Below are 27,875 nucleotides of genomic sequence, written 5' to 3' on the forward strand. Positions count from 1 at the left end.
AATATCAGCAGATAATCGGGGGTCGGGGACTACGTGCTTCGTCTATTTTTGGGTAGAGAAAAAGTTAGTAAATACGTTTCTAAAATAGGAAACATTTCATTGTTCGTTTTCGCGTTGTTGTGTTACTAAAGGTATGGACAGTGGTTGGAAGTAGTGCCCTACAAGTAGCGATGCTACTGTAGTAGCTACATTTTTTTTAGTAGTTTATAGTGTAGCGCACTGCTTTTTTTAAAAAGTAGTGTAGTGAGTAGTTCTATACAAAAATATAGTAGTTTGTAGCGCTTTCTGGAAACTACTTTTAAATAAAATTAAAAAAAAAAAAAAGATTCAAACGAATTTGACTGGCGCAAATTTTGCACAAGTACATCAGCTGATGCTATGAGAAATAAGACTCATAAAAATACGAGTTGACCTAGACATATCATTTTGACGCCATACGTTCTATCTCTTTGACGCCATTATTATTTTGGGCACCGTAATTTTCAGATTTCGCCAATATTTGTTTCGAATAGAGCTTGACTTAAAAAGAAAAGTATATGAATTATCAATGACCGCCAATTTCTGCTCGTTACCAACTCGTTTTTCTGCCCGTAATGTCCGGTGAATGAACGTTTTAGATTTCAGAGAGACTATTGTTCCAAAATACTGTAAAAGCTCTTATTTTAGAGAAAATGAAGATATCGGTAATTTTGCGATTTGAAAATTTCGTGAATTTTATACGGACAGATCTAAAGTTGAAAAACAATATTTCACGAGGCAAATATTCTCGTTGATTACAACGAGCACATTTCTCTTGATAAAACATTATCCCTATACCCCACGTGCACCACAAAAACATTTATTTAAATTTAAAATCATTTAGGTATCCCACACTTGGCCTAAAATTTCTAGTTTTCTTCAAAAAATTGATTTTTTTATATATATTTTTTTTAATGTGAAGTAAATTTTACGAAATTATTAAGGTGAAAAATACAAACTATAAAGTAGTTAATTAGCGTTAAACAGACATTTTCGCTCTCCTGCAAATTTAAGTCTCCCACGTAGTGCTCAAAGATGTGGATTTTTTCGAGTTTTAAGTTTTATTTTTCATTCTAAATACAGTATTTTTTTATTAATGATTTGCAAATATTGATCTGAAAATGTGTTCGCTATTGGGTTTTTGGACTTGATATTTTATTTAAATTTGTATTGTAAGTTTTTAATAGATAAAAAGAAAAAAAAATCTTTGAAGGAAACTTTAAGTTTTAGGCCAGGTGTGGGATATTTAAATGTTTTTGCGGTACATGTGGGGCATAGGGGGGCAACGTTTTACCAAGAAAAATTTCGAATTTCTAAAAACATTTTTTTTTTTTTTTTCGATTTGACCTAGCGTACAAGTGCTGGTTTACACTTTCAGACACAAGTCGGCACGGGTTACCGTTGTTCAAATTATATGAAACTTTTCTCACAACTGTTTTGACATAAAGGAAAAATATAAGAGGGTATGCAACTTGAAAAATCGGCTTTCATTTTTTGTGGGACACCCTATTATGTTTGCTTTTCACATGCTTATTTTTTGAAAAGTAACGAAGCATTTCGGAAGTAGTTTGTAGTTGCTACATTAAAAAAAAAGTATTTGTAGTTGTAGTTAACTACATTTGTAACAAAGTAGTTATAGTTGTAGTTCGCTACAAACAAAATGTAGTTTTTCCAACAACTGGTATGGACTTTGTAAATTCTCAATGCAATAAACAATTGACCTGGCCTTTGTAGTATTAGAACATGTAATAAAATAATTTGTGCGAATTGAACTTTAGTAAGTAACAACAAGAACAACTAAAGTTTTTTCCTCTATGCTGATCATAAGCTTTGCGGTAGAATATGAGGACTTGCTTTTTTCAAAAAAAAAAAAAAAAAAAAAGAAAGAAAGAAAGAGTTTCAAAACTTTTTTTTAGTGCTTCTAATAATTACGCTTCTTATATTGATGATTTTAATCACGATTCTTATATCTGAATAACGGGGGGGGGGGGGGACATTTTTTTTTGTTAAATGTATCATATAATTTTGAACTAAATGACACATGTTCCACAACACAAGTTTTTTTTTTCTTTCATAATGATCATAAGCAGGATAGGATTTACGTACAAGCTAAGCAAGCTATAGCTTAGGGCGCCGTTTTGTTAGGGGCCCCCAACTCCCGGAAGTTAGCATGATTCGCTCTAAAAAAAAGAAAAGAGAAAAGTATTTGAAATAATAAATTTCATTTTCTAGTGCTTGAAAAATTTGAAAATTTGGAAAAGTGTGACTACAAACCACAAATGGGGGGGGGGGGGCGGAGAAGGAATGCCAATAATATCAAATTCAGCCCCTTTTTGCTACAGCCTGCACCAAAACTGTAAAACCCATGGTTCTCACGTTTCTGAAACATATTACAAATATTTGTGAATCAGATGTTTCATATCTTACTATTCATACAATTCCGAATACAGTATTTTGGAGATTCTTTTGTTATTGCTTGCTTTTAGCTTACGTCTTCTGCATGTTGTCAATCTGTTGAGCACGGAAAAAAATACACTACCTCTATTCCTTTTCGTTTTCGGCCCCACTTGCAACTGAAGCAAAGTTGTTGTCATGATAAATCCATATAGTTTCTCTTCTCTTTTAAATTTAAAATAGCTTTTCTTACAAAATTAGAGCTCTACTGTAAAAATTTACAATCAAGTGCTAAAATATCAGAGACTGGAAAGTACAAATGAAGTGCGTTAAATAATTTTAATTGCTCTAGAGTCCTTGAAAATAATTAGACAAGTCTTTGAAAATCCTAAGCAAAGTTGGGCTCCAATTTTATTTCTTATCAATCTCTTAATCATTATGAATTGCTTAAATGAGCAGTATGTTACTCTCTTGTTACATATTTTCTAAAACTGTACACCATTTATTTTAAAGCATTTTTTACTATTGATCATTTTATGTTTAATTCATTGTTGTATTTGTCGGTGGGTTGGAGGGGTGATTAAAAACTAATTGTACCAAAGCCAATGATGAGCAAGTAACAATGCGTTGTCTTTTCCATTCCCGCGCTTTTTCTCTCTGTCAACTGCTGTCATTGAGTTGTCGAATCAAAAACAATTTTTATTGTGTGTTATCTTAATTTTCGAAAGAGTATAAAACTTTTAAAAAGTTTTGTTTGCCTATTTCTGTCCTGATATTTTTGTAGTTCCAACTACATCTTATACGGTTTCAAAATGCAGAATTTTATATCTCTGTTTCAAAATTTCCCCGGTCCGGAGTCACTCTCTTGATACTATTCCCCCTCATAAGGTCACGATCAACAAAGTAAAAATGTTATACTGTATGTATCAGAGGAACTAGACAAACATAGTAAAGAGAAAAAAAAAATAACATTGTATCTTACACCACCGAGAGAAATATTGTTCAAACTACAAAAGGGGCCCCATACCTGAAATAGCTTGGGGCCTCGTATGTCTAATCCGGCCCTGATCATAAGCTTCGCGGTAGAATATAAAAGCTTGCTGTTTTCAAAAAAAAAAAAAAAAGCAGTTTTTAAACTTTTTCTTAAGCTAATATTACGATTATGATATCTGAATAGCATGGAAAAGAAGTTATTACATTTTTTTCTTCTATAATTTATAACATAATTTTCAGCTAAATGGACACATATCCCGTAGCGTGGTGCGTAAAGGTTTAAGCTACCTTGAACCAACTTTGTACCAGACGCGGATCCAAAGTGATGGTCATGGGGGTCCGGAAATATTTGGTAGCCCTTAAGCTACCAAATATAGCCTAAATCAGGGTTTTTTTATTCGTATATATAGAAAAATTTGCCCCAGATCCACTATTTCTGCCTAGCACTTGCACTTGGACTCCCCTCCCTTCTGATGATAACCCCATTAAAATTTAGAAGCTGGAACCGTCCTTGCTTTATGCATACTTTCTCTTCTCTAAATTTTGAGGAAAGAATGAATGATTGAGCTCCCCCCCCCCCCCTTTTTTTGCAGAAGCTCAAAACTTTGTGATAATCCACATAAATCGAAGTTCATTCGAGAATGCATAGATCTCGAGATATATTGGTAAAGAAAGTGGACAATTTCTTTTTTTTTTTCGAGCGAGAGAGAGAGATACCTGGAAGGGGGGGGGGGGTTACAACAAAAATGTGAATAGTGCGCTTAGTGGTTAACTAGAGCATACGCAAAGGGTGAGGGTTTAATTCTCCCTCCCTAGTGGTTTGAGTTTACTTTAAAACGTTCGTTTGTTATTCGAAATTTGTTATAATTTGCTGGATTGTTTTGTTTCATTCCTTCCTCTATCGTTACGAAAAACGTTTACGATCATATTTTTAAGAGTCTTCAACTTTGAAAAATTTCCGGGGAAGGTTACAGAACCTCTCCCACTTCCTAACATCACAAAAAACATTTTTAAAATGCGTTTTTAGAATTTCAACATCGAAACATTTTCGAGAGCGTGTTTCAACCTAACACCATCAACGAGTTCCGTTTTTTGGGCTCGAATCCAAAAACTTTCCAGGGAGAGTTCCCAACATTCCTTCCTCTAACATAAATAAAGAAGTATGCTAACATCTAAAAGTATGCTACTTCAGCCTAAACTATGTGAGACTGGGTGAAAATCTCTTAACCCCATCCCTTACCTGTACACTGCCAAAAATGGCCAACAATCGCATTTTGAAGACTAATTTCGAAACTTTTGCAAAGGAAGACCCCCAAACTTCCAATGATAAAACAATAATTAAAATTACGTTTTTGAAATTCAATTTCAAATACTTACCGGGAGAAAGTTCCGAAACCCATTTCTTTCCTAGAAATCATTAAAAATGGCTTACAATAGCGTTTTCATTATTTCATTTTTCATATTATTTTATTTTATTTTATTTATTTATTTATTTATTTATTTATTTTTTTTTTGAAAAATTTCTCCGAATTTTCTTTCTTCGTAATATCACCAAAGATCGTCGAAAATTGAGTTTATAAAACGAAGTTTTTGAGGGAGAACCCGAGAACACTCATGCACTAACAGCTCAATCAACTAACGACTACTTAACTATTTCACTTTAAATGGTATTTATAATTCCAATTTTTATATAGTATTATTTTATTCTCCCTATTTATTTTATGTTGACTAATACAAAGTACAAAGAAATGCATCTTGATATTTCAACTTTTCTTTCACAAATAAAAAGGTACCATTGAGGATCTAAATGACTTAAAAATAGATCCAAACAAATCAGAATACCGATCAAAATTCTTCTTCTCTTCCGTCTTCAATTTAATTAATTAATTTATTTATTTTATTTATCTAATTTTTTTTCATTCTTCATTTTAGAGAAACACTTAACTTTTCATTTAATAACATTTTATATATTAGTTTAAGAATAAAATTAAAAAAGAAAAACCCACTTGATTCATTTCTTTTACTTTTTTTTCACCCCCCCCCGCACATTCCGTTCATCATCCCCCTCCACCTCAAATGAACGTCTGGAACCACCCTTGACCCACTCTTTAAGAGAATCCTGCGTACTCCACTGAGCTTAATTAATATGCTTTTAATTCTTTAAATACAGATAAGGATTTTGGTGAGGTGGGTTGATCTAAAATGTGGGTTATTTTAATAGCATTAACGGATAAAATTGCATCAAGTTGAAATAAGTCAAATCTTTCATTGATAAAATTGAATCTGATGAACAACTACAACTTATTCTATGATATTCGGAATCAAGTAAATCAAGTCGAAATTCTGCTTACTATTTACCTGTGATTTTTCTGATTTAACATAACATGTCTCCCCTCTCTCTTTCACTTTCTGTCTCTCTCTCTCTCTTCCAGTCTATAAACAGTCTATAACATAAAAATCTTCCATTTCAATTAACGTAATTTTTACTTCAATAAATGCCGTCCAAAGTATAGTAAAGACGTAATTAATCCTAAACCAAAAAGCTTTTATTATTTTAGTCTATTTTTAGTTTATTATTTTGGTTATTATTTTTTATTAAAGTTTTCGTAAAATGAATTTAGTCTATTAGTCTAAACCTCAAAAATAAGATTTTATATCACTTTCTTTCTCTTTCTCTCTCTCTTATTGAAATTACTGTTTTATGTGAGTAATGTTCTTTTGAGCAGTGATTTATTTCTTTTTTCTTTTAGATTATCTGGATATTCAATAAATTTAAGGAGCAGAAATCAGTGTTGCATTTTGGTGAGTGAATTTTAAATAGACTTATTTGTACTAATTTCTAAGTTATCTTTGTATCTGTTCCCCTAGAGTTCGCCTTATTAATAAACCTATATAGGAGACTGATGATTTCGTTACACTTTAGCACAAATCATATCTTTCGGACGCATCGTTATTATTATTTTAAGAAGTTTTACATGCACAAAAGCTTATGCATAATTTTGAGGACACGTAAATCTGGTAAAGTGAAGTAAAATAGATCAATGTATTACAAAATAGCACGATATACAGGGTGTTCCGTTTTAACCTGCAAGACCTCTGTTTTCGCAACTAATAGACCTAGATGCATGCTTCCAATTGTAAAAATGTTCAAAATCAGATGCAGTTTAAGTTTGAAGAGAAAAAAAAAGAGTCAAAAAATACAAAATTTGACTTTTTATACGGGTCCTACGTCCCCTAACTTATATTTAATGAAGTAATACCCATTAAAAAATAATTCCAACACAAGAGGTTTGACATTAGTACGACTAATATTCACCGAGATATGAAACACAGTCTTTTGTGTCTTACACCACTTTACATTCACGGTCAATGACACCTTTTGGGGGAAAATGTAGTGGTTAACAAGGGTTTAAAATTATATGTGTGCAAAGAGTGTGGTTTTTCAAATTGTTCAAAATTTTGAACTGTGTTTTTGAGTATCATGGCATAACATTTGCATTTATTTTTGAATAGCAATGAAAGATATAAATACTTTGTTTTTTTTTACTTCAACAACCTGTCATTCTTTTGAAAGAGCTATAAGTTCCAATCTCATCTTCTATATAGTCCCTTGAAACTTTGAACTCAAATATCTACTTGAGTTTCGGTCTCACAAATGTCAAGTTTTTTGTGTTAGCAATATTTTTCAGTGGAGTTTATTTGCTTAAATATAAGTTAGGAAGCTCAGGGCCCGTATAAAAAGTTAAATTTTGTATTTTTTTACTCGATTCTATTTTTCTCTTCAAACTTTGAATATCTTAACTCCGTATCAGATTTTGCAATTGGAAGTATGCATCTAGGACTAACGGTTGCAAAAACAGAGGTCTTTGCAGGTTAAACCGGAGCCCCTTGTATACAAATTAATTTTTTATAAAGCCACTTGCAGACGAAATTTTTTTTATTCGTCAGTCTTTTGAAGAAGGATGAAGTTTTACCCCTAAAATTATTCGTACTTCTCATATGTTCCCTAAATCTAAATTTACAAAAACAACAATATTTGCGTTTAATTTTAAAACATTGTTTCCCCGTATACTGTTAAAACCGTGATCTACATGTGGCACCTTTTAGGGTGAAACTCTTGTAGCACCAAGGATAACCGCTTAAGGGTGCCGTTTTAGCTCTTTGTGGTACCCTGAAAGGCTACATTTTTGGCCACGAAGTGACGTAGGGAGCCAAAAATGTACCTTAAAGGGGGTGAAGCTAGTACTATAATGGTTTCACCCTAATGGCCATCGTATACAACCCACAGTTTTAACACTAGTTTCTTTGCAAGAATAGGAGGAGTCGGGGCACATTGTCAGAAGGTTGTATCGGGGAACCAAGGGGCAGAACCGCTAGGTAGAATGTTTTAGGGGATATCACTCCTAAAAAGGTTCCTAAGGGCCTTGACGGGTCTGTAAAAAAAATCAGAACACTGTCTCTAATGATGACAGTTTTCAAAAAAATCGGATTCAGAATATGGCTTTAAAAATCGCTACTAACATTAATCGAAAATTTGTAAACAACGGGAAAAAAGGTTAAGGACATATAACCAAGCGTGCATACCCCCTCGTCTCTTTCCTCTCTTTGTTTATGTCTTGAATTTCCTAGAAAATTCGACTACGTTTCAAAACTCAAGTTAGAGGGAAACAATGCACCGTAAACTCATGAATGTGGTGTGAGAATTTTTTCCGGGGCAGTGTGATCGTTGTATATATTCCAGTGGGACAGATAACTCCCCTGATTCCTACGCCCCTGCGTGTTTCCCGAATTTACTTCCCTTCTGCCTGCTCCCTAATATTTTTGCCTCATACTAACCCAAAACTCTTCTCTATCTCGGCAGAATAAATTTTGTCTGTTATCGGGGTAATTCTGAACGCACTTCCTGCAATAATGCTAAAATTTGCTGATATTGCAATTTAGAAGACCATTGCTGCAATAATTATGATGTCATCTGTTGTCAATGGTGTAGTCTTGATAAAGGTAGTAGGGGGATGAATAGAGTGATTCCAAAAAAAACTTTTTTTCAGCTAGAGTCCAGGACACCCCCTATTTTTTTTAAACTTACTAATAGTATTATGGTGTAAAAGTTTTAGCTTCCTTCTCAAATTTTAAGAGGGTGCTCAATGACTCATTAATTTAACATTAGCCGTAGCATAGAAAATGATACAAATTTAGAAACATTTAATTTTCCCGGCTGTTTTTTTGAAAATAATTATGATATTGCAATGCATATGCATACTACTAGTTGCATGTTATAATATGTAGCATTGTTTTTCGAGTTCAATGTATTTTTTAACCCCCCTCCCCATACTTATGAAGTTTGGGGGAGGGGGTTGAGCACCCTCTTCCAGTTCAAATATGAAGCTAAAATTCATTCAGTACATTGCTATCCACAAGTCTAAAAATATTGAGGGGTGTCCTGTTATCTAGGAGAAACTTTATTTTTACATGCATTTTTGAACCACCCTATTAGGGATTAATCTATGCTATTCAAAAGTGATTGATAAATAATTAAAATGTGCCTTGTATTTAAAAACTTCGAACACTCTATAGAGTTTCATAGAGAAGTAACCTTCTCTCTAAAAATTTTCTTCAAAAATCATAAAACTTTTCTCATTTCCTATAAATATCATGTCTTACCCCGCCACTCTTTAATGTTCTTTTTCCTAGGAAAAGAGCCCCTATTAAGAGATTACGGGTTCTCTTAGTTTAATTCACATATTGCTGAAAAAACTGATTTTGAATTATTAGATAGCTATTGAATACAAGGACGTAAATGATTTGCCAGGCTTCGAACTATGTTTATTTAGAAGCATGTTATCTAAAGAGCAGTTACGAATAAAGTTGGGTGGATTTGAAGATACAGTCGGGTCATTCCATGTCAAGTGATCCAAAATTTGGGAAATTTTTTCCCTCACCCTTTTGTATTTCTTTGAAATTTGGCTCATCGATTGTACCCTTTTTGTGGTAATCAAAAGTCCAAATTTTTAGATTTTTATCTCTATTATTTTTTTATTTATGACACTTTGATTTTTCGAAAAACCCTCTTTTTTCATGGATGCTTGAACATAAAATGGACGATAACTCAGCACCAAATATAGATAGAAGGATTTGGTAAAAAGCATTTTAAAATACATTAGTTGCTGTTTAATCAGATATGCAACATGACTAATTTCAAAAAAATGAAATTTTTAAAAAAATGAAATTTTAATTTTAAATTTTAGATTTTCAGAAAAGGTATAATGAATTTTTTAAAGAAATTCTCAAAAACTTGTGGGTATTGTATGTTTGATTGAGCAAAGTTTCAAGTTGGGATCTCAATGGGATCATATTTTTATGAATTTTTAAATAAAACTTGACTTATGAAATAATGACATTTTTCAGATTCTAACTAGTTAAATATGGGGTTCTCTTACTGAGGATGGTCTAGTAAGTAGTAATTTATCATGACTATGCTTGAAATGAGCTGACATGAATTTGCAGATTAGTACACCCCCCCCCCCCCCCCCCCCCCGCCACACAACCACGTTTTATCTTTTTTTTTTCAAAACTTTTCACAATGTAAAAAATAAATAAATAAATAAATGAAAAACCAAAATGAATAGTAAATGTTTAAAAGTTGGTAAATGTTCTTCTTTAAAGCAAGAAAAAGTCCCCCCCCCCCACGCACCACCACTTTTATTATTATTATTATTATTATTTTCAAAATTCTTTTCAAAATGTAAAAAATAAATAAATGAATAAAATAAAACAAAATAAATGGAAAACATATTAAAAGCTGGTAAATGTTCTTCTTTAAAGAAAGACGAAGTACATACCCCCCCCCCCCTACACATACGATTAACACTATACTAGTATCACGCCTCACCTGATGCTTTTTTTTTTCCAGACCAAGTGTTTCTTTTTCAATCCGAACTTCACAAAGTGTACTTGATTTAATTCACTATCTTATAAGGAAAGTTGTGATTCATTTCATCCCCTACACCAACTTACAATTTTGGAGGGAGGAAAGAAATAGTTTGCCCCAAGATCATAGCAAAATAGGAGTGTTTCCCCCCGTGTTGTTCCATTCTTTTCACACTAAACAAAAAATAAATCTAAGTATCAGATCGTATGTCTGTCCGCATAAAACTGTCTTTCTACAACATTTGGTTGTAAAGGAGAGCAATGCAGCAAGAACTATTTATACATATATTAAAAGCAGTTATAGATCAAACAAATTTTGCTAGTTTGAGCATAACCTTCCATGTTGTTAAGCTTCATTCCAGATTGCCCCCCTCCCCCTCCCCCCTACCGTCCCACTTTCCGAAAGAAAAAAAAAAGCTGCGAATGAGTGGTTCTATTTGTCTGTTAAAGTTTTTCTGACTTTTAGGACCCCCCTCCCCTATTTATAAGCCTTAGTCACTACTGATGTTTAGCAGCATGCGTCCCAGTTTATTATGATTATAACTCTTACGTGCCAGCTTTTTTCTTTCTTTCTTTTTTTTTTTTTTTTTTTGAATACAGTTTTGAAAAAAAAAAGATAAAAAGTGGTTGTGTGGCGGAGAGGGGGGGGATACTAATTTGCAAATTCATGCCAGCTCATTTCAAGCATAGTCATGATCAATTACTACTTACTAGACCATCCCCAGTAAGAGAACCCCATATTTAACTAGTTAGAATCTGAAAAATGTCATTATTTCATAAGTCAAATTTTATTTGAAAATTCATAAAAATATGATCCCATTGAGATCCCAACTTGAAACTTTGCACAAATGAAGATAAAATACACACAATTTTTTGAGAATTTTTTTTTTAAAATTCATTATACCTTTTCTGAGAAATTTAAATTTAAAATTTCAATTTCATTTTTTAAAAATCAAATTTTTTTTTGAAATTAGTCATGTTGCATATCCCATTAAACAGCAACTAATGTATTTTAAAATGCTTTTCATCAAATCTTTCTATCTATATTTGGTGCTGAGTTATCGTCCATTTTATGTTCAAGCATCCATGAAGAAAAGAGGGTTTTTCGAAAAATCAAAGTGTCATAAATAAAAAAATAATAGAGATAAAAATCTAAAAATTTGGACTTTTGATTACCTCAAAAGATACAATTGATGCGCCAAATTTCAAAGAAATACAAAAAGGTGAGGGAAAAAACTTTGGATCACTTGACATGGAATGACCCAATAGAATCTTGATAACTCGAAGCTGATATCTCGAATATTCCTTTCTCTCGAAGTTTTCATCTGGTCCCTAACTCTTGAGACTGTTGTGGAAACTTCCTAACATTCGAACTGCCAATAACTAGAACGCTTGAGAGGGTCCCTTGTGACTTCGTGTTATAGAGAGTTGACTGTTCATCCCTTTCCGAAGCTGATTATTTGAACTTTTTTTGAATATAAAAAAGGATTAAATCTAACTATATCCTCATCTGAAATTTCACCGTATCCCACTCCGCAATAGGGAAGTTTTCGATTTTTCAATTTTATTTTTATATGATAGAGTAACATGTATGAACATCATAGGTGAAAAAATTTTTGCGATACGATAAGTAGTTTTTTTTTTTTAAATTAATTTTTAAAGTTCAAGCTCTTGTGACGTCAAATGGCATAGGAAGTGACGTCATGCGCTCTTCCGATAGGGGAGAAGCCGAAGGTCTCCTCGCGTTTCTGGAACATTAAACCTCTCATCCTCTCGGAAATATTCGAATATCATCATTGATGTTACATGAGGAAGATTATTTAGATTGTGCTTTAACGAATCCGGTCTCCATAGTGTGTTCAAAAAGATTATTGAATTTCTAAAAAATAAAAATATCAGCGCGCTCAAAATGTTCCTAGCGAAAACAAGGGATCTTCGGCGGAAGGCTGCCCATTCGCGCCCTGTGACGTAGGCTCGTGACGTTTCAGAAGCGCCCACTTTTGCGCGTGGATTTTTAAAAATTCATTAAAAATCAACCACGGTGTTTTAAAATTCGGCGATGGTCAATTTTTTAGTTTTGAGGGTCAATTAACAATATCCAATAGCCAAAATATGAACATTTAATAGGTTGCAACTTCCCTATTGTTTTACTGGCTACCCCACTGCTTAAGAGGGTAGATTGCATTAATGAACACGGACACTCACTGCATTTCAATATCAAGCAAAATCATTTTGGCAACAATACTGCAGGAACTAAAGCAACCAACTGCTGCTGTTACAATGAGCAAAAACCTGAATCTATATACGATTTAGTGTATGAGGGTAGCTGGGTTTTCTTTTGGACGTTTGACCTATGGCACCAAAATCGAAATTTGTCGTCTTTTATGCGTCCAGACTTTGTATGTCGAGGTCTATGAAGGATCTTTCTGGTCAAAGTTTCATCTCACTTGTCTCAAAATTCTTCAAAGCATACCTCTATTGAAGCCGTATGGTTATTAACTAGCGAAAAGGTGTGTTTAATTCCTCTGGTAATGACTGAGACTTGCGAAGTGAAAAGTTGATCGGAAACAGCCCGGATGAACCACGGCATATTGGTCAAAAAAATAATTTTGTTAGTGTGTAGCATGGTTCACATATGAGCCCGTTCGCGTTGGCCAAAAGCCGGCTCATTGGAGGGAACTTTAAAACCGCAATTAGAAAAATAACTAAAAATGGGAAGGCAAGTGAATCATTGCAATTAAAATTCTGAGCCTACTCCTTACCAGATGCAAAGCGGAATGTTTCAAAGGAGGTATTGGCCAACTGCAAGGTGTAATGTAAACGGCTGCTATTGAAAATTTATATTCCCTCAATTAAGCCTGCTCACTGCATTTTATTTGTAAATGCTATCTACTTTGGTCTTATAAATCTAAATGCCACATTTTTTTTTCTTGTACTCAATAAATCTTTCATACCTTGCAATTCTTACTTTGTAGTTTGATACAAGGTTATATGCTGGGTCGTTTTTTGAGAACTGAATGGCCAGTGTCATCCTTAGTATCTCAGAAAATACTAACCTCCAAATAATGTACTTACGTGCATTTTACTTGGTCCCTTACGATGGTTGTATTTTTCTTTCTCTTGCAGCAAAAAATAAAATGAAGGCTAGAAGAAAATAAGAAAACTTTCAATGTGAAACTGTGTCACGCACATTTCCAGTCTGTCCAAAAACTTGAAGCAATTAACGTGCGCCATATTGAACTGGGCGGAATGCCCTCTGTGCTTTTCTTTGTCTTCTCCACCTTGTATAAGATGTGCCGCGATAATGTATCAGTTTAAAGTTTTTACTCTTTCTTCTTCGGAATTTATTTTTTCTCTTTTCTTTTCTTCATTCGGAGAATCGATAGGCTCGTGCGTGCTATTAACAATGAGATTCTACTATTCATTGTACTTTTATGCCTACGGGTTCTGAGAACAAAGTTGATTACGCGAATGACGAAATTGTCGATTTTAGTGGCAGCTGGAGCCACTATTTCCTGATGTAAAAAAAAGCGCCCCCAAGAGCAACTTTGTCGGATTTTCAGCTGGTTGGTAAATCCAGAGCTGTTTTTGAGCTATCTTTAGAGACATTTTTTGCTGAACAACAAATTTTTATTAACTTTCGTCTCATATATTTCTAAAATTTTATCTTAGATTCGAAATGCTTCTTTTATGCATTATCTCTGATTTATTGTCATTCTTAAATCATTCGTAAGTGTCATCAGCTGTGTGCTGAAGACACTTATAAAAAGCTTTAAGAATGTGCTGTGCAATTGCTGTGCTAGTATTTATATACTATAAAAGGGAAACGTGGGCAAAGTGAAATAAGTTAAGACAACTTACCTTCTAAAAATGAACAAGCTGGAAATTTATTTTGAAAATTTAAAAAATATATAAGAACATATGCAAGGAAAACCAAAAATTAATGCTGTCGAGAGCAGGAACAGCTGAGCAGGTGCACATAAATCTTAGTTAACTCGTCTAAGCATAATTTGTCATTTTGAATCCAGAGCAAAGGACATAGGTCTATCAGTTCACTTTGAAACAGCAAATTATTGTCAATTTGATAGTCTGCATCAGGATAGATTGGAATAATGGCTTAGTCGGCAACGTGCATCCCCTAATATAGTAATTTTGAATTTGAGAAAGATTTCGGAAATGAATGGGTGTATAAGGTTAAGAAGGTTTCTGATCCAATGCTATTATCAAGAGAATTTCCCCTCTGTATCCATTGACTAAGAGGAGAACATCTTCTAAATTGGTTCGTGGTCCTGCAACAATTCCTCTAGACCATTTGTTAAAGCCCCCCATTATTTAAATAACCCAATGTCCGCTCAACTAGATTCATCACAGAAGGCAACATAAATTTTGCTTAGTTTATTTCAGGGGTCGAAACCACAATATTGCATTGTGTCAGCAGTGTAATGAATCGCGTGATGCATGCTCTGGGGGTTGAATTTACCCGGAATCCTTCGTTCTCAGTAGCGAGAGTATTTTCTGGCATTTAATCTAAACGTACCTTAATTTCACAACGAAAAACATCTATATCTATACAAATCATCTTTTTATGGACTTAAAATAGTGGTGTTAAAAATATTACTGTAATGATTTATTACTTTGAATTTTCAGTCATATTGTAGAAAAAAATATCACGGATGTAAGAATAACTTTTCCGTTGTATGTTTTTAGGGATTAACAGTTATCTTTTTAGAATCTGTGACAAGTATTGTTCTTATTCTACTGAGAATTTGTAGGGTCTGTTAACGCTGTTTCGGGACCGTTTTCATTATTCTCATAGCAATTTTTAGCTGTATTTCTTCTAAATTATTTAAGAGGGAATGTTGGTGTGTCACATGCCCTCAGCTCCTTTCAAACTGGGGAAGGATGCAATAATTCGGGTAACCAGCAAAGCGCCGTGCACAATCTATTAGGGATAGGGATTTTAAAAATGAGTGTTGACTAATAGCCGTTTTCCTTATTCGAATGGGAATTTCTAAGCTAGTGGCCTGATAGTCATGGGGATTTAAAAGGATTTGCTATCAGGGGCGAACTGGCCCTCCAGCTCATCGGTTCTCCGAACCTGTGCGCCTTTTTTTTTTTAATTAAAAAAAATTATTTTGCACCCTCGATCAGCTGGGTAATGAATTGAGCGAAGCAAGATATTTCAAGGGTAATTTGCCTCCAGGCATTTATTTATTTATTTTTTTTTTATTTTTATTTTTTTTTTTTTACGAAGCTTAAAGCTTTTAGCTTTAAGAGGAAGAACATCTGTTTTAAAGACAAAGACGTTGTGTGCTAAGTCTTTCGCTTTATCTATTTTTTAAAATAAGGGAGTTTTCTTTTTAAAGCCCAAATAAAATGAGTGACATTTTAAAAAGTGATATAGTTGTTATTTATGTGAATGATTGGAGAAAAATATGCTATTTTTCGTGCAATTATTCCGTTAAATTTAAATAGGGATAATAAATTGTCCTTCAAGTGAGTCGAATGCAGCCCCATGATTTCCTTTTACTATCTCATCTTCCTTGCATTGAAGGCTACCTAGAAAGAAAAGCAAAAGGTTTTATCAAAACGGAATTCTTGGAATATTATTATGTATGTAGTTTAAATAAATCATCAAATTCATTGCAAGTAATTTTCTTATTATTACTCTTATGTTCAGGTAAACATCAAAATCAGACATCCATCTTTTTTTAAATCCTTTTGTATTCATAAGCAAAGAACACAAAGCATAGATTAGTTGAAATGAGCCGTATGTACAATTTCTTGAAAAATTCAAAAGATTTAACAGAAATGCTATTTGGCTGCTTGAAGGGTACAAAAAAGCTTCTTTTCCAGTCACTTACTTTTCTTTGAAATGAAGAAAGTTTTTTAGCTTTAGATTACATGCCTTTTGATGATTATATAGCTCTTCCAGGAACATAATTTTCTTCGTTTTGTTAAATTACTCAACAACGAAGGTTGAAAACTTGGATCGTTTGCAATGATTTCTTCCAAGGAGATTCCTTTGGTAACCACTTCTCCCCACCTCTTTTTTTTTAATTCATAATTTCTGAGAGGTTAATCAGTCGAGGCCCATAATTTGCATGCATTGTATGATTATGCTAAGGTTTAAATGCATGGGAACTAACTTCAAAATATCAGAGCAGTTGTTGCTTACATTCTTCATTAAACTATTGAGTAATGACTCCAAAGGACCCAGTTGACGTGCTGAAGTCAATATTAGGGTTTTTTTTTTTTTTCTTTTTTCGTCATTAATGAAGCAGAGCAGACGTACGTAATTGAACCATTTATTTCAGAAACCAGTCAAGGTGTTAAAAGTTTTCGATAAGGATTAAAATACTTTAAAACTAAAAGGAGTACATATTTAGGTATATTCTTTCAGTAAAATTTGTTATAATACCTATTGAATAACTTAATATGATGATATAAAATATTTTCCTAAAATAAAAAACTTTGCCGTTTGACGGGTTTCTGAAAGAAACTTTTCAGTTCATGTCTTCATATCTGCTATACTACATTTTGTTGAATTACTCTAACGTTTACTTTATAAATTGTGAGTAAGTGAGTTATATATTCTTATAAGTTCTTTAGTAATGTCACCAGTAGTGGATTAAGATCCAGTTTTTCTGCATTATTCCATAAAAGTCCCATAAAAAGTGTTTTTGTAAATATGATTTGCAGTCTTGAGCACTAGATCTTAATAGTGCTCAAGAAATTGGATTCGTTTTCATTTCCCTTGTAGCGTTCGATGAGGACTTTGTGCGATTTCAAATCAATCTGCTGAAATTAGAAACAACAACTATTCATTAAAAAAAATGTTATGTTAGGGGGACATTTTAATTACAAAAAAGCAAATTAGAAGTCGTTTACTTTCTATTATTACGCTTCGAAAACAAAAATTGAACTGATTCAGCACACAACCAGAGGTCTCTTTTGTCCAGGGGAGGGAGGGGGGGGGGCAAGCAGTCCTTATGTGCATTACAGCGTTTCCCCGTTTAGCATGTAAAACCTCTATCTTCACAACCGTTGGTCCTAGATGTGTACTTCAAATTGCGAAAATGCTCAAAAGAAGAGGCAGAGTTTAAATATGAAAAGTTTGAACCGAAAAAATAATTTAGGGGAAAACATGGAAAAAACACCTGGGTCCCCTAACTTATATTTAGCGATATAATCTCCAATTGAAAAATAATTCCAACACAAAAAACTTGAAACATTTGAATCAAAAACTCAGGGAAATATTCGAGTTTAAAATTATAAAGGACCATGCAAAAGTTAAGATTTGAAACTTATCGCCCTTTCAGAAAAATGACAAATTGACGAAACAAAAAATAAAAAGTTTATATTTTTCATTGCTGTTGAAAAATCAATGCAAATGTTATGGTACCCTATGACACTTAAAAATACACTGCAAAAGTTCGTACAGTTTGAAAAAACACACTAGATGCACTCATAATTATAAACCCTTGTTAGCCGCCATATTCTCCCCCCCCCCCTCCAAAAAAAAGTAATTATTGGCTGCGAGTGTAAAGTGGTGTAAGTCATGAAACGCTGCGTTTTATATCTCGGTGAATATTGGTCGTACTAATGTCATTCTTTTTGTGTTCAATTTTTTTTTCATCTTCTTGATTTCCCTATGTGCAATATAAGGGATTAGGGGACCATATAAAAAGTTAGGTTCCGTATTTTTTCACTAAATTAATTTTCGCTTCACACATTTCATATCTGAACTCTGCAACATATTTTGATTGTTTTTGCAATTGTTACTTTGCTTCTAGGACTAACGGATGCGAAAATAGAGGTCTTGCAGGTTAAACGGGGACACGCTGTGTAGTTGAACAAACAGGGATTGGTGATGTGGTTTAAAACCAAGGGTTCGGGAGTGTGTTTAAAACTTTTAGGTCTGAGCCCCTCATGCTGAATGATTCACAACATGGAATTAGTTTTTACAACAGCAGGTACACATTTGTGAAAGTTAATGGAACCAAGCCAATTATTTTACAAACCGTTATTTACACCACCTTTATTTACATCATCTAAATATATAAAGGTGACGGTGTTTCTTTGTTTATACCCGATGGCCAGAAGACCCCATAGCACCTATACAGCCCTGAAACTTGGCACAAAATTCGAACGTACCCCGGGGGTCTGCACCTCGAAGCCCGAATTCTAAATTTCTAATTAGTTTTTTCATAATTAAGCTGAAATTTCACGTTTTTTGCCTGCTTGGGGGGTAAAAAATCCCCCCACCCCCTAACATATGTCGTTGGAAAGAGCTTTTCTTTCCGAACAAGATGATGTTTGTTCCATTTCTTTCACTTAATTAGAACAGGAGATATAAGCGGTTCTAATTACGATCCTACTTGTGCCAATTTTCAATTATTAACTTGATTTTTGTTTCGACAGTGACTCATCTTCGGTATACGGATTAAATGTGCTTGCAGTGACCTGACATTATCTTCGGTATACGGTTGCGTTCGAATAGTAGAACCGGTGGTTGCGCTGTTTTCACTTTCGTTAAATTCATTGTGCGAATGTTAATTGGTTTTCTTTTTAATTTGAAAGTCGCTTGGCGAATTTGCGATAAACAACGGAGTTGCAGATTATTTATTTATTTCGCAATTAGGTTTTTAAAGGGTGTTCACGCATTTTAGTTAAAAAATATGATTACATTAGAAATTTAACATTACATTAGAATACTGATTATTTGACATCAGAAGAAGGGAGACTTATTTTTTTTAATTCTAGAGGGTTTTTTTTCTTTCTTTTTATCAAACGTTAGCTTTTCTATAGTTAAATTTTTCATACGGGGTGCGGGATTTCCTTTTTGTCCTAGATGTACCGTGTTTTTTAATTGTATTGTTTTTCTGCTGGAGAGTTGAATCCTTTTTCGTACAGGATACGGGATTTCCTTTTTGTCCTAGATGTACCGTGCTTTTTAATCGCAATTGCTTATCTGACGGAGTTCATTTCGATCGCTAATTGGGTGATGGGTTACTGTAGCGCGGTCGCTTCCGCCGGGCGTTTCGCTGTATCTATTTTATGTTACATGTTTGAGTACGGCAATTTTGGCGTAAAAAGGTGAATGACACGAAACGAAACTGGAAATATGTATAGAAAATACGAAAAAGATAGATATTGATTAATTAAAACCGTTGCTAAATTAATTTAAACAGCCGTCGTAGGCGGCGAACTTGGCGGAAAAACAGGGGGGGGGGATTTTTTTTATTCAACGAACTTCCTTTAAATTCTTAGCACGGGCATTGCCGTGCGGGTACAGCTAGTTTAATTATAAAATCAAGATTACCACTTAATATGTCCCCCCCCCCTTTTTGTCCAGCACCATTTTCACTCCACTGGACATAGACTTAACTAGAGGTTTTAACTTTTCTTTGAATTCTTGATCTCTAAACCATGTTTTTAGCAAAGCACAAATATTTTTTTTTTGTTGTGCAATCAGATTTTCACTCAATGTCACAATGGCCTGCCACTTCCGTGGAGAAATATCCATGACTAACAAAACGATAAAAACTGACCGGATTGAGAAAAAACAGCAAAATTGTAGAAATTTGTAGCACTTAAAATAAACAAAATATTTATGACAAAAAAATCGTGAGGTTATAGCGCCTAATCAACTTGTAGGCTAAACAGCTATTATAAACAAAGATTAAACAATCTAAAAATTTCGAAAATTAAAGATTCCCAACTTGATTTTATTAATTCGCACAAGGGTGTAATCATATACCATAATATGCAAAGACTGATTAAAACTGTAAAAACTCTTTGACGCCAAAACAAAAAAATTTAGTCACCAGACGAATGATTTCTCAGAGAATATGGAAAAATTTCAGCATAAAATGGCTTCTGTAAGAATTTTGCTCTTAAAAACTAGTCGTCAAGGTATTTTTTTTTAGTCTCCCGGGCGAATTGGCACCCGGAATTTGTCGGAGCCTTGCTATATGTTTAATGAAAGTACCTGGTTAGATGTTGATTATGCCCTTTATGATATTTGCCAATATGTTTTTAATCCCAGGAATTTGTCTGAGCCTGGTCCTGATTTTCCTGGTCTTGATTAGTCTATGTCCTGAAACATAGATTAGAACAACATTATTTTGTGACTTTCCTCTCCAATGCAATATTATTTTTAAAAAATAATAACAATTTTAAGAATGAAATCAAAGTCTGATGAGATAAACAAGGACAAAAATTTCTTCGCTGATGTTCTGCACTTGCATAACACTCTTTTCAGAGAAAGTGATGAAATTAGTAGATACAAGAGCAGAACGTGAGCAATGAGATTTTTGTCCATGTTGTCCTCGGCCTGAAGCTTTCAGTTTACATTTTATTGAAATGAAGACTTCTTTTTACTACTTTATGATTGGTTTGTCGTTAGTGAATACAATTTAGTTCAGTTGTTTCTTTCTTCTTTTTCGAAATACATCGTAATCCCAGATCTAATTAAGACTAATTAAAGAACGATTTACAATACAAAGTTTCCTCTTTAAAAACGAGTGACATTATTTCAAACTTAGTTTTACGAACTTTAAATCCATACTCACAAAACACGCATTATTTCACACACGAAATAATTGATCGCTGTTTACTTCCTTTTCATTCACCGTTACTCATTATTATTTAAAAATAGGCACACTTTCTCTTGCCCTTTTCTAGCAACAAACGCAGAGAAATTTCTTTTAAACTAAAGGTTTTTATTTTCTTTCACCTGATTCGTTTAAAATCGGCATAGAAATTTTGTGATACTAAGCTGTTCAAATAGCTCCGGAGCAACCACGAAACATAGCGTGATACACATGCATTAATAATTCACTGATTCTTTTTGAGAAGGACAGTTATACATGTTTCTCTTTTTTGTAAGATCTTAGACTCAAATTTCTAATGTATAAATCTTTTCAGAATCAGTTCCTACTTGTATTTGAATCGACGTTTCGGTTATTTCTGCAATCGATTTAAAAATTTTGCTAGCATTCGTACTTAATTTCTTTGACACTTGTCTGATTACATTCATGAGAACAATTTGTTATCTGAAGTTTTTTTTATTTTTTGTTTTATTTTGTGTGTGTCGATTTCGTTTTGCATTATATTGAGGAAAAGTAGGAACATTGCAAACTTCAGAAATGGTTTTTTATGTGTTATTAATGAAGGAGTTGTATGATGTACGATTTATTGATTATCAATTTACTGAGTTAATATAGATGTTCTTATTTGTAGATTTTAGTAGATAAGTATAAAAAATATAATAAATCAATAAAAAGTGCTGGTATTAAGTATTGTACAGATTTGGATGAAATTTTACTATCTCGTCTCGTTCAATATTTTTTGAATTCTCTAAAAATTTACTATCTCAATCAAAATGTTGGGAAAACATTTTGGTACTTTTTTTAGTAACATCCGGGCACAACAAGTTTTTCAAAGCATTAAAAAAATTCTAACTGTAAATAGTATTATTCAGAAGACTAAAATACTGCGTACTTGTTATGTACAGTCGTAAAAAAAATCACTTTTATTTACTAAACCCTGTTTTGGGTCCCAATACAACTGCTTGCATCTTTATAGCACGAACATGAGTCAAATGCATTTTCCCACACGTAGACATTATTACAAAAAATAATGCAGGATCAATAAAATAACATCAGGTATTCTGAAATGTCTTTATGGTTTCAGTGAATAACAGGTTTTGACCTCAAAAACTTAAAAAAAATTTCCAGTATATTTGGTTCGTCTTGAATTGAACCTTCAAATTAATAACGTTGTTATTTCTTACTGTCGTATGAACTGTAATTGAAGATAATTGTTCAAAATACAGATTCACATCAAAAGTTATCTTATTTCATATTTCGTAATTGCTCCCCATTGCGAATGATTGCTGACTTTGGTTACAAAGCAACCGCTAGCATTTTCATAGCTGAAACTACAACATGTATCAAATGTATATGCAGTAATAACAGAAATTAACATGGGATCTGAAAAAAAAAGAAAAAACATGAACTTTTTTAAGGTTTCTGTTATGAATAACAAGCTATGACGTCACAAACTTAAAAAAAAACTTCTTGTATATTTGATTCGGTTTGAATTCCAACAACCTTGAAAATACCAACGATGATATTCCTTGCTTTCCTATAAATTATAATTGAAGATAATTGTTCAAAATGCAGGCTTATATCAAAACAGAAATCAAAAGCTCTCTTTATTCATATTTTGTAATTGCACTTCGTAGTGAACGATTGCTATCTCGGGTCTCAGAGGAGATGATATAATTAAAGTAGTAGGAAGATGCTTGTGGATCCGACTTAAGTATATAGATTGATTAAAGGGAAGCCAGGCACAACTGAAAATTTGAAGCACAATTCGTTGGCCTGAAACTTCGTGAATATTCAGTTACGCTTTTTTCATGCTACGCGTCCTTCCAGATTTCCGTTACCCTGTTATTACCGTCGAGACGAATGGTCCAGGTTGAGAGATTCGCTCAACCTGACCATCCTGGAAGGGCAAAAAGACAAATTCTATGGCGAAATTTACAGTTGCATCTGATCGTAATGAATGGCTAGGATTTGTTTTCCGGTGTACTTCTTCGTCCCTTTCATGTTTCGGAGATTTCACCTAGGATAGTTTTGGACGATAATTGGACATTTTGCTTGGAGCACTTTGTTTAACTTTTGAAAAATCGTGATTGCAAAAATGGTTTTGGTTGTAATTGATTGAGAATTTATACTGGGTCTAGTTAAAGCTTGTGAAATTGTTTTGAAGTAAAAATTGTAGGGTTAGGTTAGGAGGGCGTGCTCTGTAATGAAGTTTTATAATCTAAGTGTCAATTAAAAAAAATGCAGTTTATTTCATCCAAGAGTTCAAACTTTAGTTGAAACAATGTAGTTTTGTAATCAAAATATCAAGTTGAAAAAATAGCTTAATTCATCCAATAGTTGAAGCTTTATTTTGAACCACAAATTTTCGTTTAAACCTTGTACATACAAATTAATCGGGATCCGAGTCAATCTGGAGTAACGAAAATTTTGAATGTCTGTAATACTAATGAAATGTAACATAACAATTAGTAGATAGCGAGGCGTCGGGTGGAATGGGACAGCTGTATTTATGCTGACATAAAAAAGAAAAAAAATACTTCTAGCTTGTCCAGTATAGATGTAAGAGCTTTAGACTTTTGCTAGATTTAAATCTGCTGCATCTACTGAGGAAGTTAGAAATATTATTTCGCATTTTATCTTGGCATAAATGCAGCTGCCCCATTCCTGCCGACATGCTATTCCTCCCATACAACCAAAAATGTTTGGGGGAAGGGGATAATCTTGTAGTGATGCAAAAGATACGTTTTGCTAAAATCATTAGTTATTTACTTCATTTTAACTCGCTATTTTAAATGAAATTTCGCAGGAGTTGCATTGCTATCTTACTTCCATCTTTGTAAACAAACCGACCTCAATTTTAAACGTAATGTAAGAAAGGACACTTTGCAATTTGAAATTTACCCCTTACGAAATAATTCCTAACCGAATCGACACCAGTGTCTCAGAGTATGTGAAAGAACCAGCCGCGAAAGATTACCTGACATTACCCAGAGCAACTGAATATTAAACGATAGATCTGCAAAAGCGGCTAGTTTCATTCCAAGACGATTAACCCTTCATTAGCGGCATGCACGAATAAACTGATGGAAGTTGAATGAACATGTTTGACGCTGACCTTGAAACCGTAACAGCTTGGAATATGTCACGATGGCTTCAAAACAAAAAAAAAGTTCCCTCGTTTTTTCTTTCTGCTTTCTAACACACCAGAACAGCACATGGATTTTACTCTCAGGGACCATTAATGGCTTCAGGTGTTAGTAGCGACGCTTGATGGTTCTTGTGAGTGGATTTTAAGCGCTCTGGACTCTCCCCGGAATTTGAGTACGCGTGAGAAAATGGTTCATATTTCTCACGATGAGCAGGTGCTTTGGTAACCTGCATTTAATATGTTTTTCATACATGTTTCCAACCCTTAGTTTTTTGTAAGAATGAACCAAATGGTAAAATAAACACCTAGGTTGTAAAAAATAAATTATATGAAAAAAGCTTACCTTGACAACTTCGGATTAAAAAAAATTAAGGATCTTTTAATAACTGCGATTGAAAGTAAACATTAGTTGCATTTTCCCACAGACTCCCACAGACATATAAATAATAAGTAGGTGGAGTATTCCGTGCAAAGACTCGCAATATTAAAAAAAAAATGTGTTGTTTCATAATATGCTCAATTCATTTGCACGGATGTGCACATTTTTACGCTTATATTTGCGCATTATTCCCGGAATTCTAAACTCTGGCATATAAATGTGACGCATTAAAATATAAGGAATCATTGTGTATCCTAGTATGAAGTATCAACTTTCTAAAAGGTTTTCTTGTGTTCAAAAAATATGGATTTGTACTTGCTGTAGACGTAACCGTAAGGTCATGCCCACAACACGTACAAATCATTATTTTTTAAGTACGTTTTTTTTTTTTTTTAATATAGAAAATTGGTACTTCATTTTTTGATACATTATGGTTCCTTGCATTTGGATGCATCACAATCAAGAGCCAAAGTTTAAAGTTTCGGAAATAAAGCATAAATATATGCAGAAAAACATCAATTCCTTGCAAATGGAATGAGTAATTAACAGATAAAAAAAAGAAAACAAAAACCTTAATGCTAGTGAAACCATAAAATTATCGATTTGTAAAACATTTATCGGCCGAGATCGAAACATGGACCCCTGAAAAATGATAATTTTTACCTACTTTCGGCCATCTTAAATTTGGTATACTAACTTTTGGAAATTGCCATTACAAGAGCAATAATGGTCCAAGTTCAAACATTTTGGCACGAAAAATATAATAAGCTTTAAAAAGGGGGATCCTTGTTTGTTTCCATGAAACTTGGAAGAAGCATTAATATTAGTGTGTGTCCTTTAAGTACAGAAGAAATAGAATGGTAATATTTCTCACACAACAACTAAAAACATTTTTAAAAAAAAGGCTAAAACTCCATGTTTCTAAAGTCCCAGGTTCAGTGTTTGAGCATATTATGATCTTGTATCTTTCAATGCGTTAGTAAAAACACATAATGTGTAAAAATTACAAATATTTGGTATATATGATGGTAAAAAATCTTGGAAAAGATCAAGATCTATAAGATTCGAACACAAATCCTCTGCTTTTTTTTCTAACTGCTACTGAGGGGATGCCAAAATGTTATTATACGTTGTTCAATTAGCCACTCATTGTAAAAGCACCGTATGAACATTTGCGTTCGTGAACGAGTCGGCTTCCTATCTTCGTAAGCCGAATAGAGGGGAAAAAATCTGGTTTGTCAAATCCATTTTTGCAAGATTATTATTGTTATTATTATTATTTCATATTTTGTTCAAATTTTTACCAGTCATTTCGAGTAGGCACGGAATCCGAGGGTATGTTCAATGCTGATAGAAAAACAAAATCTGATTCTCATTTAACTGAGGTTGATGAATATTCATATTTTAAGCAGACATCTGCACTGCATCACAGTTTCAGTATTTAATTTTCAACTGAAAACAACGTTTTTCAGATAATTATTTCCTATAATTAAAGGTCTTAAACATCTACATTTGATAAGTAAGTTTTAATTAGTTAAAAAATCAGAGTATAAGTCGAACCCCACCCCCTCTTTTCCGCTTCCAAATTTTTGCCACAAATGCTTCTATTTAATCACGAGTTTTCGAGTGTATATGGTAATTAATTTCCGTTAAGTAGAAAATGATCCGTGCAAATGAGCTTGACTTCTGTGGCATGCTAATTTACGGCATGCTAATTATGTATGACATGCTAATAACCTTCTTCAGTATAGATCAACACTGACATTGTTTCATGCCTTTTTAGCTCTAATTTAGATCTGGGCAAAATGAAAAACAGTTATGTTCGCTAAAATTGCGACCGACATATAAATTACAGCTTGTTTACCATTTTTTGTTCTCCTCTTACATTAACTAATAATACTTACTCTATAAACTAATAAATACAGTAAAAGTGTTTTAATGTAATTTAATTGCATCATTATGATAGGGGCGCCGCCCCTTGCTCGTTCCACTCGCCAATGCCCTCTTCGCTATCAACATGTATACAAGGTTGGCAAATTGTTGGACTGATAAAGTTCAAAAAAATGCGACACAGAACATTTTTACATTAAACGCATTTATGGATAGAAATAATACGTAATTGTATTTTTTCATGCGTTTTGCAGTCAATACTTGGTATGGCCGCCCTTGGTCTTCATAACAGCCAAAATTATTCATGGGATCGAGCTGGACTCAAAAATTTGTCTTTCAGTTGACTAATATAAAAAGCTTGAATTCTTTTCAATTTAAATAATTAAAATTAAAAGCGTTTGAAACAATATTAACATTGACAGCATCTTAATTACACAATTAAAAATATTTTTCGTTAATTAAACGACAATTGTTAGCCCACTAAACAATTGCAAAAAGAACACAATTGAAAAAAATAAGTTATAGCTACCAAACTGTGAAATATTTTCTACAAGCGCAATGCTGCAGAAAAAGCCATTTAGGTTAATTCAATTGAAAAATTCATAACAACCCTAAGCCAAATAAATTTTATTAAAATACTGGTAAAACAAAGAAACTTGATTTTAGTTGCAATGAGTCTAATTACTTAGACTGTATGAAAGCAGATTGTACGAAAGGGGCGTAGTTATTACGAGCATTGTATTCTCGGATAGGGGGAGTTAGTGCGTGAGATCAGAATATCGGAATCGCAGCTGAGGTCTAACGCAAAAGCAGACTTGCAGCAGCTTCAGAAAGAAATTTCAGCAAGTGGTAATGAAGCTGATCCGTGAAGTTTCAAAGGTTTGAACCACTTCCACAACCATTAGCTCCTACCTTTAGGTGAGAAAATTCTTCACTTCAATGATTGGAAAGCCTTCGCGGTTCCTTCTTGTAAACCTTGAATCGATGGCTTTCTGATGATAGAAGATGGAACACTTTCAGAGCTTCCATAGGAGGAGGGGTAAAAAAAAGAGGGGTGGAATTTACACGAAAGCAAAAACTTGTGTTAAGGATGGGAACATTTTGCCTTCAACCAGAAGTTATGAATCCTTTCGAGATTTTTTCTGATGTTTTTTATTTTTCTGTTTTTTGCTTCACTCCATTATCTGCAAAACGTATTGGCAAGAATCTTCCAATGAGCAAAATTTTTGAAATAATTTTTTTCGTTAAAGATTTTTTCTGTATTCCTTCGCAATGCAGAGACATCACTGTCTTTGTTCAACTAGAAAATCGGAATAGCAATATAAGAAATGTTTCAGTCACAAACTCTTGGAGTAAAATGAGATGAATGAAACAATTGAAATAGGTTTCAAGACTTTTCTTAGTAAATGTAATCATTATTATAATAAATCCCGTATTTGTCACCTTTTATAATTGATTTCAAAGAATGCAGCTACCAGGTAGCACACTTCGTTTCAGAAACATCGAA

At 33.4% G+C, this 27,875-nt stretch overlaps 1 long non-coding RNA gene across 2 annotated transcripts in view; it reads left to right on the plus strand.

Moving 5' to 3' along the window:
* Nucleotides 1-27,875, plus strand: part of LOC129231498 (uncharacterized) — a 145,395-nt gene that overhangs the window by 101,952 nt on the left and 15,568 nt on the right. For both annotated transcript variants that reach the window (XR_008581257.1, XR_008581258.1), the window contains exon 3: nt 6,156-6,207. This is a non-coding gene — a long non-coding RNA (uncharacterized LOC129231498). The remainder of the gene's footprint in view (nt 1-6,155; nt 6,208-27,875) is intronic.

Source organism: Uloborus diversus, chromosome 10, assembly GCF_026930045.1.
Source record: "Uloborus diversus isolate 005 chromosome 10, Udiv.v.3.1, whole genome shotgun sequence".
NCBI lineage: Eukaryota > Metazoa > Arthropoda > Arachnida > Araneae > Uloboridae > Uloborus > Uloborus diversus.